This window comes from Phocoena phocoena, chromosome 7, assembly GCF_963924675.1.
Source record: "Phocoena phocoena chromosome 7, mPhoPho1.1, whole genome shotgun sequence".
In the NCBI taxonomy this organism is placed as follows: Eukaryota; Metazoa; Chordata; class Mammalia; order Artiodactyla; family Phocoenidae; genus Phocoena; species Phocoena phocoena.
The window spans coordinates 42707292-42718297 of record NC_089225.1 but is presented as its reverse complement, the minus strand read 5'-3'; the positions used below and the strand labels follow the sequence as shown (position 1 = coordinate 42718297).

The following is an 11006-nucleotide window of genomic DNA, read 5'->3' as shown; positions in this document are numbered from 1 at the left end:
GTAAGACTGGTGGTGGGGGTAGGGAGAAGAGAATGTTGTTGATTCATCCAAGAGTAAATCTGAAATTTACTTAAAAGCTCTAGGAGATTTGTCAAGACTTTCTGAAGGGTTAGTATATGACACCACAAATAGCTTGCCCTCATATCTCTGCTTCATCAAGCTCCTCTACTTGGACTGAAATATGGAGTCACTCCCAACATCAGAAAAGCTATTTCTAGCTTCTGTCTGGAAATATAACTTCACCATGTTGACCAGGGTGAAATCAAAGAAACTATCAGATGTCTCCTCAATCCACTAATTAAATTGTGGTTCTCTTTTCTCCATTTTTATACTTTCTTATTCAAGTAGAGGAAAGCAACAGGATAGGTTGGGTTATGCTACAGTCAATATTAAAATCTCAGTGGCTGAAGATATCAAAATTTTTTCCTTGTTCATTCTCTTCAGCCTTCATGGGTCAGCAGGACACTCTTCTCATTGAACCCAAGCTGAGGGAAACCACCACCTTGAATGTTGCCAGTCATCACATCAAAGGAAAAAACCTTGTACTGGCAGTTTCAAATATGTATCACTTTTGCTCACAATTCAATAGCTAGAACCAGTCCCATGGCCCCAGGCAACCAAAAGTGGACCTTGAAGGGCAATCCTGCCATGTACCGAGAAGGGAAGCACCAACAAGGGTTGGCAAATTGCACTGACATTAGAGAAACAGCATCACTGAATGCCTGTTATATACCAGCTGTGCGTCACAGCACTTGTGTTATCTAATTCTTATAACAAATTTTGATATTAACTTTAATTTTCAGATGAGAAATCTGAGGCTTACCCAGGTCAAGTAATTTGTCCAAGAGTCCCATCAAATATGTAGATTTGATTTCAGTTTCATCTGATTCCAGAATCTGGGCTTTTTCTATTATTTCCCCAAGCCTCCTAGTATAATGTGTTCAGCTGCTCACAACCTCACAACCTTGAGGGTTCGAGTGGAATAGGGGGATAGGGAATGGAGAGAAGGGTTTATTGTTAAGAAATACTTTTCTCCACAAAGCCAAATTGTCCATTTCTGTGGCCTCATTAGTACCACGAGGGGACCAAACAAAGTAACCTAACCAAGGATCTGAAATTGAACCCACCAGAACAGAAACAAAAAATGACTAAAACGAGATTGTGGAAAAGGAGATACTAAGGATGCCAAGTGAATCAGTGCCATCAAATTGAGAGGCAACATCATGCTATTTCTTTTCCTCAAAAACCTTCAAGGGATCCCTTCAGAATGCCTCGCATTACCCAGGGTGAAGCCCCATTTTTTAAGGAGCTCTCTTGGCTGTTCCATAATTCTCAACCTTAATCCATAAGATTATTTACAATTTTGGGAAGTTCATTAAAAGCATTATGTATATATCAATATTATTGCTCTGAATATACGAATGCTGACAGGGATCCACATTTTGACTTGAAGTATGTACTCAAGCATGCCTACGATACAGATTCTATCTAGAAGTCTCGGGCAAAGCACGGTTGTGTACCATAGAACTGCTTCTACGAGGGATGTAATTTTCAGTAAGGAGAGAATGATCCTTTAAGCTTTTAAAATGGTTTTTTCACTGTGACTCATTTCTACTCCACTGTTAATGGTAAGACCTTAAGTATTCAACAAAAGTTGAAGATGTTGATATGATATAGCTAGATTCTGATTTCTCTAAGTACACACTAAAAAAAAATTTCTAAACTTGAAGCCATATAATTCCTCCTGTTGTGAAGACTATACCTAAAAATGCTTGTGATGTTATATTACATGCAGTCCTTACACTTTTACAACACCATTGGTTCTAGAGCTGCTGGGCAGCCAGTTTTCACCAGCTTCAATATACCAACCTGGAGTGCTTACATGGGTCAATGCCCCACCTCACCTCTGATTAGGTCTATTATTATTATTATTATTATTTTGCCGTACGCGGGCCTTTCACTGTTGTGGCCTCTCCCGTTGCGGAGCACAGGCTCCGGACGCGCAGGCCCAGCGGCCATAGCTCACGGGCCCAGCCGCTCCGTGGCATGTGGGATCTTCCCAGACCGGGGCACGAACCCGTGTCCCCTGCATCGGCAGGCGGACCCTCAACCACTGCGCCACTAGGGAAGCCCTAATTAGGTCTATTTTAGCAACACTTTTGTGTGTTATAGATTACAGATGACCCCCACCCCGCCCCCACGTCTTAATTTTTCTTTAGTATTACTTTTATAACACTTCTATGACAAAATGTTTTTTTATTTGAAAAGTGCATTTACAGTAAGAGATCAAATACTGCAGATTACACACTCCTATATTACTATTTTTTTAATGGAAATCACTATGAAGATAGAGTATCAAAGACTCAGAATCATATTCTTAAAATAATCAGTAAGGCATGGAAGTCAAAACTCAATTTTAAGAGGAATGTCCTAGAGTTGAGGGTCAACCCTGCCTTATAACAACCAAAATTTAAGTCACCTGAATAAACAGAGAGACAAGAAGGAAAGGGCAACCTGAACTCTACAAACTCTCATATTTAAAAGAAGAAACAGAAGAGGTAATTCCAATTGACCCCTTGTGTTTTATGGGTTTTGCATCTCTGGGAAGGTTAAGATGACAGCCCATTCTAAACACACGTCCATTTACATTAGCAGCCTTTTCTATGGGTGACTTAAGTTCATATTTGAAACATTCCAACAGAGAAACAGAAAAGACATCAAAGGACCAAATAAATCCACACAAACATGGGAATTTGAAAGCCAGTTTATTTGGACTTTATCTCACTCTTATTTGCCCACCACAATCCAAATGAGACCATAAAACAGTCAGTATACGAAAGACCTGCTTTTCATAGTCATAACAGTATAGATCTGGACTGTCTTTGGGGAATGTTACAGTGGATGCTTTGGTTGTGTTAGCAAAGGGGACTAGGGGAGGATGTTGGGACAATTATTTTACTAACATATTTTAAATGTCTCAAATAGGTGTCAAGTTCCTGTCTGAACACTAATTAAGCCTGGATACTAAAAATGAATAAGAACAGGTTGAGAGCAGTTTTTATACTACGTGGGTGGTTAACCGAAATGGCCATGACTGGAATGGCCCTGAACACCCCAACTTTGATGATGTAATTTAAGTTGAACAGTTTAACTTTCCAGAGGCAGACGGTCTAGGTCTAGCTAGATTCCTTTGTCTTAGCCTAACATTCTCTTTTTGATGACTTTTCCCCTTCTTCTCTTACGCTCCTTCCTCCCTTGATGGTATCATTACATATGGAAAATTACAGATGTTTAGTTTATATAACAGGCAAGATTAATATTTACTTTTTAAAAAATCTGGTACATGGATAAAATCCATATAACAGCACATACAGTACTCACATAAAAAAACTCTGGGGCCCTTAACTTTTGTAAGGGCTAAGGAATGTTTTTAAATGGAGAGGAAGAAATGATGAGAATGTTTGCTCCAGGATGCAGACATCAGTTCCCTGGTGCCATTAGCTCAAAAGGAATTAAATGTAACTATGAACAGGGGAAGTTGTTAAGTCAATGGTATTTTTTTAGGAACTTCTTACTTTGCAACCTGGCTAGACTGATTTTCTGGGTTTGTCCAAGGACTGCAGAGATAAAAAATGATGTGAACAGAAGATAAAAACTGAAGTTCTAATGGGTACAACCCAGAGGAAGGCTGTGGAGTAGATGAGAAAGAAGCAGATGTTAAATACTTACTTAACTTCTTTAACGGTGTCTTAACTAGTGGCATTACCATTAATCAAAGCTGCCAATTTAAGTACTGGTTCTTTAAGAAAAAAATCAGAAAGGGGTCCTTTGTCCTTTGTTAACACAAACATAAATATTTGTACAACAGAGAGAAATGCCCTTCTGTGGTTTTCTCCTTTGCAAGTCAGGGATGACTGGATAATACTTAGTTAGAAAAACATAATGATCGATGACTGGCAAAGTTTTATGTTTTATATCACTGAAAGGAGATAATTTTATATTTTTGGCTTGTTTATATGTGCAGTCACTAGTACTAGTCGTTGAGTTTCTTACATGCTTTTTGAAATATGTATTATTCTCTCTAGGTCTAGCCAATGTGAGCTAGTACTTTTCCATAAAGGTTGCCCTTTTCAACTTAAAGTTTTTTAATTTAAAAATCATGGGCTTCCCTGGTGGCGCAGTGGTTGAGAGTCCGCCTGCCGATGCAGGGGACACGGGTTCGTGCCCCGGTCTGGGAAGATCCCGCATGCCGCGGAGCGGCTGGGCCCGTGAGCCATGGCCGCTGAGCCTGCGCGTCCGGAGCCTGTCCTCCGCAACGGGAGAGGCCACAACAGTGAGAGGCCCGCGTAACGCATAAAAAAAAAAAAAAAAAAAAAAAATCATAAATGCAGGGCTTCCCTGGTGGTGCAGTGGTTAAGAGTCCGCCTGCCAATGCAGGGGATGCAGGTTCGTGCCCCAGTCCGGGAAGATCCAATATGCCACGGAGCGGCTGGACCCGTGAGCCATGGCCGCTGGGCCTGTGCGTCCGGAGTCTGTGCTCCGCAACGGGAGAGGCCACAGCAGTGAGAGGCCCGCGTACCGCAAAAGAAAAAAAAAATTCATAAATGCTAATTATAAAAATATAAACAATGAAGAGGAATATAAAAAAATTTTAGAGTAAAATTTTTACAGTAACTTGTTCTCCATTACCCTTCTCCTCTTCATACTCATTTTAGCTGTCTGTTGCTGCATAAAAAATTATCTCCAAAATGTAATGGCCTAAAACAATAAATATTTATTATCTCACACAGCTTCTGTGGGTCAGTAATCTAAAGTGGCTTAGCTGGGTGGTTCTCAGCTCAGAGTCTTTCACAAATTGCAGTCATGGAGCCAGCAGGATTGCAGTCATCTGAAGGCTTGACTGGGGCTGCAAGTTCCGCTAACAAGGTAGGATCCACCCACACACCTGGCAAGTTAGTGCTGGTTGTTGGCAGGAGGGCTCAGTTCTTTACCACGTGGACCTTACCACAGGGCTGCTGGGTGTTTTCACAAGGTGGAAGCTAGTTATGCCCAGGGTGAGTGATCCAAAAGATGGCAAGGAGGAGGCTGAAAGTCTTGTATGACCTAATCTCGGGAATCACACACAGACACACACCAAATCCAAGCCACACTCAAGGGGAGGGAAATTGGTCCTCACTTTTGGAGACAGGAGTACTGAAGTACTTGTAGACAGACTTTAGAACTACCATAGTGCTCCTATTCTTTAAAGGATAATCACTGTTAATATATTGTTATATAATGTTTTAGACATTTTTCTATGCACATACAAATATATATATGAGGTACATATGAGTGTATATCTATTACATATACATGTTTTACATATATTTATAGTTGTTTAGAAAATGCTATGAATATTATTTTACAAATTTTTATTCATTACATAATATGTTAAGGATATCATTTCTCCTTGTAACACATAGCTCATTCTTTTTAATAGCTGCATAGCATTTCATTAGATACTAATAACATAATTTATTTAATCATTTCCCCAAAGATGTACATTTGGGTTATCTACAGTTTTTTTGTTACTATGAATAATATTGCAGTACACATACTGGTACATAAAACCTTGCCTGCTTATTTAAGTATTTCTGCATGATACATTCTTATAAATGGAATTGCTGTATCAAAACATTTCTGCTTTTACTATTTTGATAGGTACTATCAAATTGCCCTTCAAAAGTTTCCTCTCTATGCACAGTTACATTACTCTTACTCATACTCTCTGTTTACTGATTATTCCTACTGCCTGTGGTATCTGTGCAGAATTTTCTCATCTCTGGTGTCTTTTAGCTTTTCCAACACCTAATTTGTATTTCTCATGAAATGTTTCTGAGATAATCTAATTATCTACCTAATCACCATTCCATTATTCCTGTTTGGGCAGATCTGTTTCTCCAGGCCATCCCATATATCTCGGCCCTACAGCTTGGCTGTCCTTGAATCAAGCAACCACTTCTGGCAGAATCGGCTGTGGACTGGGGGTGGGAGATGGGTCAGGAGATATCATTAAACAAACCCTGTCTGAGGAACCACCCAGGGCTACTTTTCTACCATGAGGCTGTGGGTATGGCAAGTATTCAGAGGTATGACTAGCCCTTTAGAGTGATTTTACCTAAGACACTCAAACCTTAGAGACTCAATGACCCATGTGAAAAGCGGAAATAATTAGATGTCTTCCACCTGTTACATAGGATTGTTATGAGCATGAAATAAAATATTGTAAATTGTAATGCACTGCGTGAAATGAAACAACTAGCAAAATCCGTGGCATATACTAGGTGCTCCATCGACAGTGGTGTAACAGGATGCTATACAGTGCCCAGTACTAAAATGATCTATTCAGGCCCACCATAGCATGAAGCACCACTCAGCCTTAGTCTGGGGCACTACCAGGCACTGGGGCTGCTGGCAGGACGAGCTGACGGTGCCCGTCAGAAGAGCCATCAAGTCTGCTGTCATTCCTGCCCAGAGCACCTGGGAACAAGTGGGGGACTTTTGGCAGGAGGTGTGGGGGGCTGCAGAGTCCTTGAGGAGAGGCTATTCCCTCTTCTCACCAACGAGGGAAGAGAAGGTACTTCCTCTTCCTGAAGCACTGGGAGGGAAGCTTCACGTGTGTGTGTGTGTGTGTGTGTGTGTGTGCGTGTGTGTGTGTAACCACATCCATTCCTGCTCCACCGAGTCAGGGACATGTGAAAGTGTCTCGTGTGAAGCTGTCAGTGCTGGAACTAGCAGAGATCCCGCTGACACCCCGTATGGAAAAAGGGGTGGGAGGAGGATGATGGAGTTGAGAAAGAACAGATGGTCTTTTTTTTGTTTTTAAGTTTCCCCTAAAGTTAAAATTTTTAATTAAAAAGACTATTATTTTCCTTCTTAAAACTCCCTTTTTATGGTAAAATATAGACACAGACAGAAAAAAACATTAAATGTGCAACTTAATGAGTTATCAAAGCAATATCTGTGTAACTATCACTCAGGTCAATAAATAAAACATTGCCAACACCCCAGCCCTCTCCACCTGTGTCTTCAAAATCAGAAAACCCTCCCTCCTCCAAAAGGTAACCATGACTTGACCTTTATAATAATCATACTCTTGGTCTTTTTTTTTTTTGAAAAAAAATTTAAGCTTGCATCCCAAAGCATTATACTTCAGTATGGCTTGTTTGGGGAATTTATATAAATGGAATCACACAGCGTGAATATACATCAATTTGTATATCTGTGCTACTGTTGATGGGCATTTGGTTTGTTTCCAATTCAGGACTATTATTAACATGCTGCTGTAAACATTCTTTTTTTTAAATTTTATTTTATCTGTTTTTTTTTTATACAGCAGGTTCTTATTAGTCAACAGTTTTATACACATCAGTGTATACATGTCAATCCCAATCTCCCAATTCATCACACCACCACCACCGCTCCCTGTCACTTTCCCCCCTTGGTGTCCATATGTTTGTTCTCTACATCTGTGTCTCAATTTCTGCCCTGCAAACCGGTTCATCTGTACCATTTTGCTAGGTTCCACATGCTGCTGTAAACATTCTTATACATGATTACAGGTGTGTATGTATACATTTCTTTAGGGTGTATAGCTAGGAGTGGAATTGTTGGGTGATAGAGTATGTGAATTCTCAACTGGACTATAGGATGTTTTCCAAGTGGATTCCCAATGTACATTCCCACAAGCAGTTTAGGAGAGTTCTCTATGCTTCACATCTAAAATGATAATTCTTCATTCTGAGATAATGTACTTCTGTATGAAAAAGGCCTTTAAAAAAAAAGTGATAAAAATGATAATGGTAGAATTAACAGATTACTCTTTCTAAATGGCTTTACATGGTAAAATAAAGATCTAATAGTTCCATTTAGGCCCTATTTCCCGCCTGAAATCTTACTGGATCATGACATCCCAAATGCTAGAAACCATTGTCTCACATAACATGATATAGATTGTTCCTAATTATTATTTTCACATCAAAAACCACTTGATACGTATAGCAGCCAGCCTCCAAGATGGCCCCCAGTGAACCTTCTCTCTTGGTATTCATGCCTTTGTGCAGACATTCCACAATGAATATGGGCTGATTTTGTGACCGATGGAAGTGTCAGTGTATCAATTCATAAGCTAGGTCATAGAAGGCAATGCTGCTTCAGTGTTTGGTCTTTTGGATCAATCACTCTGGGGGAAGTCAGCCACCACGTGTGAGGATGCTCAAGCAGCCCTGTGGACAGGCCCACAGAGAAAAGACCAATTTGCCAACGCCAACTTGCTAACCAAGTGAGTGAGCCACCTTGAACAAACTTCTGCCTCAGTCAAGCCTTCAGATGATTTTAGTCCTCCAGCCTTTGAATTTTCCAGCTAGACCCCAGAAATCATAAAGTAGAGACAAGCTATCCCCCTGTGCCCTCTTTGAATCCCTGATCCACAGAAACCATGAGATAATACATGATAATTGTTGTTTTAAGCCACCAAATTTTGGGATGATTTGTTATGCAAGAGATAATTAACATAATACACATGATCACCTAGAAAATACACTTGGCCAAAATTTGAACTTGCATCTGATAATGCCTCTATATTTAAACACAGGTTTAGAAGAAGTAGAGGTGACAAAGCAACATGTTGAATAAATGTGCACAGGGATGCAAATAGCAAAAATCCAGAATATAGGAAATTCTACAGCATAAATGACCCAACTCCTTCAGCTAGTAAATTGGAAAAAAAAAAAGATGAGAAAGGGAACCCATCAATTAAAAGGGACTTACAAGGTATGATAGATTGTATTACTCCCAGTATTTGCTGTCCTCTCCTGTGGGAGACTTATTCTTCCCTTCTCCCCTCTGACATTGGCTTTGGCCATGTGACACTCTTTGACCAATGAAATGTGAGCAGATATGATGGTTGCTACTTCTGAGCAGAAGTTTTAAAAGTCATTGTGTTTCAACCATTCATCATTTCCATCTGCCAGGAAGTGGGTGTATCCCAAATAGGGACTGTTTCTTCAGCCCATGGCCGAGAGTGAAGAGGATGCAGAGCTGGCTCACAGTGGAAATTCACGTGAGCAGGAAAGAAACCCAAGTTGTCATAAGCTGCTGTGATTTTGGAGCTGTTTGCTACCACAGCATAACCTAGTATAATCTAATTCATGCAATAAATGTTTTAATCAAATACAAAAGATAAACCTGGTTAGGATTCCAATTTATGAGACCACTGTAGAAATTTGAATATGGACTAGATATTTAATGATAATTAAGAATTGCTATTTGTTTTATAGGTATGTTGACGGTACTGCAGTTTTTTAAGTTTTAAGATTTAGACCTTTATTTATTTATCTATTTTTGGCTGTGTTGTGGCACACGGGATCTTTCGTTGCGGCTCTTTGTTGTGGTGCACGGGCTTCTCTTTAGTTGTGGCGCACAGGCTTCTCTCTAGTTATAGCGCATGGGCTCCAGAGCGCCCGGGCTCAGTAGTTGCAGCATGTGGGCTTAGTTGCCCCGTGGCATGTGGGATCTTAGTTCCCTTACCAGGGATCGAACCCACGTCCCCTGCATTGGAAGGCGGATTCTTAACCACTGGACCACCAGGGAAACCTCTGCAGTTATGTTTAAAACAACAAAAATAGTTCTTTTATTTTAGACACGTGGTCCAGGGGAAAGGGAAGGTAGGTTAGGATATAGCTTAGTCATCAGTTGATAATTGTTGAGCTGGGTGTTGAGAACATGCCAGTTTATCATACTATTCTCTCTACTTTTGTTAATGCTTAGAAATTTTCACAATAAAAAGTAAAAAAAAAACAGTCTATCGACTTGAGTCCCAGAGTTGTCCTTTGACTCCCCAAAGTGTACAGAAAATATGGGAGCTGAGAAGATGGAGTTGATCAATTAAGTTTAGTGAGTAAGTAAATAAGGGAGGTGTTTGGAGAAGGTCTCAGGAACAAGACATCAAAACTGATTTTCAGTAAGGAAGATGTTTCTTCAGGAGCATTATATCAGGCTAGAGCAATATCAGGGTAAGATTTGGTGCACTGGAGAGGGGTGGGGGGCTCTGAAGGTATCAGCTTCCACCACAAGTGTGAAAGGGAAAGGTGTGCCTTAAGTAGAACTGTTATCTCTTCTCTGTCTATTAGCTAAAATCAAACGTAGTATCTGTCTTACCAATTAAAGCACCTGACATATTCTTTATCTGTGTATTAGGCATTAATGTTTGGAGTTAGGAGATGAATTGGTAGCTTAATTAATCGGCTCCACCCTCAGCTTGGAACTGCATTACTTCCAGGAACGGTGCCTTCCTTTTGAGTTAATGACAAATTGTTTTCTATTGTTCCCCTTGCCTCCTACGAAGTGTTCTAATTCACTTTTTTTTTTTTTCTAATTCACTCTTAAAGAGGCTCCAGACTACATTTCCACCATTTGTACTGCAAGGATAGGATTTCCTGTAAGTGGAGTAGACAAAGTAGCTGAGCTTGAGCCATCTTGCCAGTTTCACATCCAAGAGAATGTTAGACAAGAGGACCACTTGGGCTGAGGGAGAGAAGAGGCTGAGCCTGAGCCAGACCCTCTGTCAGGAGACTGTGGGCCGGGACATGTGACTTAGGGAGAGCCAACATAGGCAGCTCTAGAGGGGGAAGAAAATTTGTTGGCGTTAGAGAAGCAGCGGCAACCTCAGTGGTAGCACCTACTGCCCCCTGTCCAAAGGAGCCAAGGGAGGAGATTCTCATTTCACCCTCCAAACTGAGGGTGCTTCTGTCTGGGAAAGGAGGAGAAGACGGGGTTGTGAGAGCAGACATATCTCCCATTCCCTCTCCCACTAGATTGACATTGAAGTCTTGTATTGCTTTGTTTGTGAGATTGAAGTTTGAATATGAATAGGGCTGGGCATTAGAGATAAGACTGGGAAGTTATGGAATTAGATGGAGACATCATAAAGATAAGGGAGTTCACTGCCCAGAGTAAAGGGGGGATTT

The 11006-nt window shown here is 40.6% G+C and overlaps 1 non-coding gene across 1 annotated transcript; it reads left to right on the top strand.

The window, feature by feature from the left end:
- The first annotated feature begins 10149 nt into the window (after positions 1-10149).
- On the top strand, positions 10150-10334 carry LOC136126184 (U2 spliceosomal RNA). Its single transcript, XR_010656077.1, has one exon. It is a non-coding gene; the product is annotated as a U2 spliceosomal RNA (small nuclear RNA).
- Positions 10335-11006: the final 672 nt, after the last annotated feature.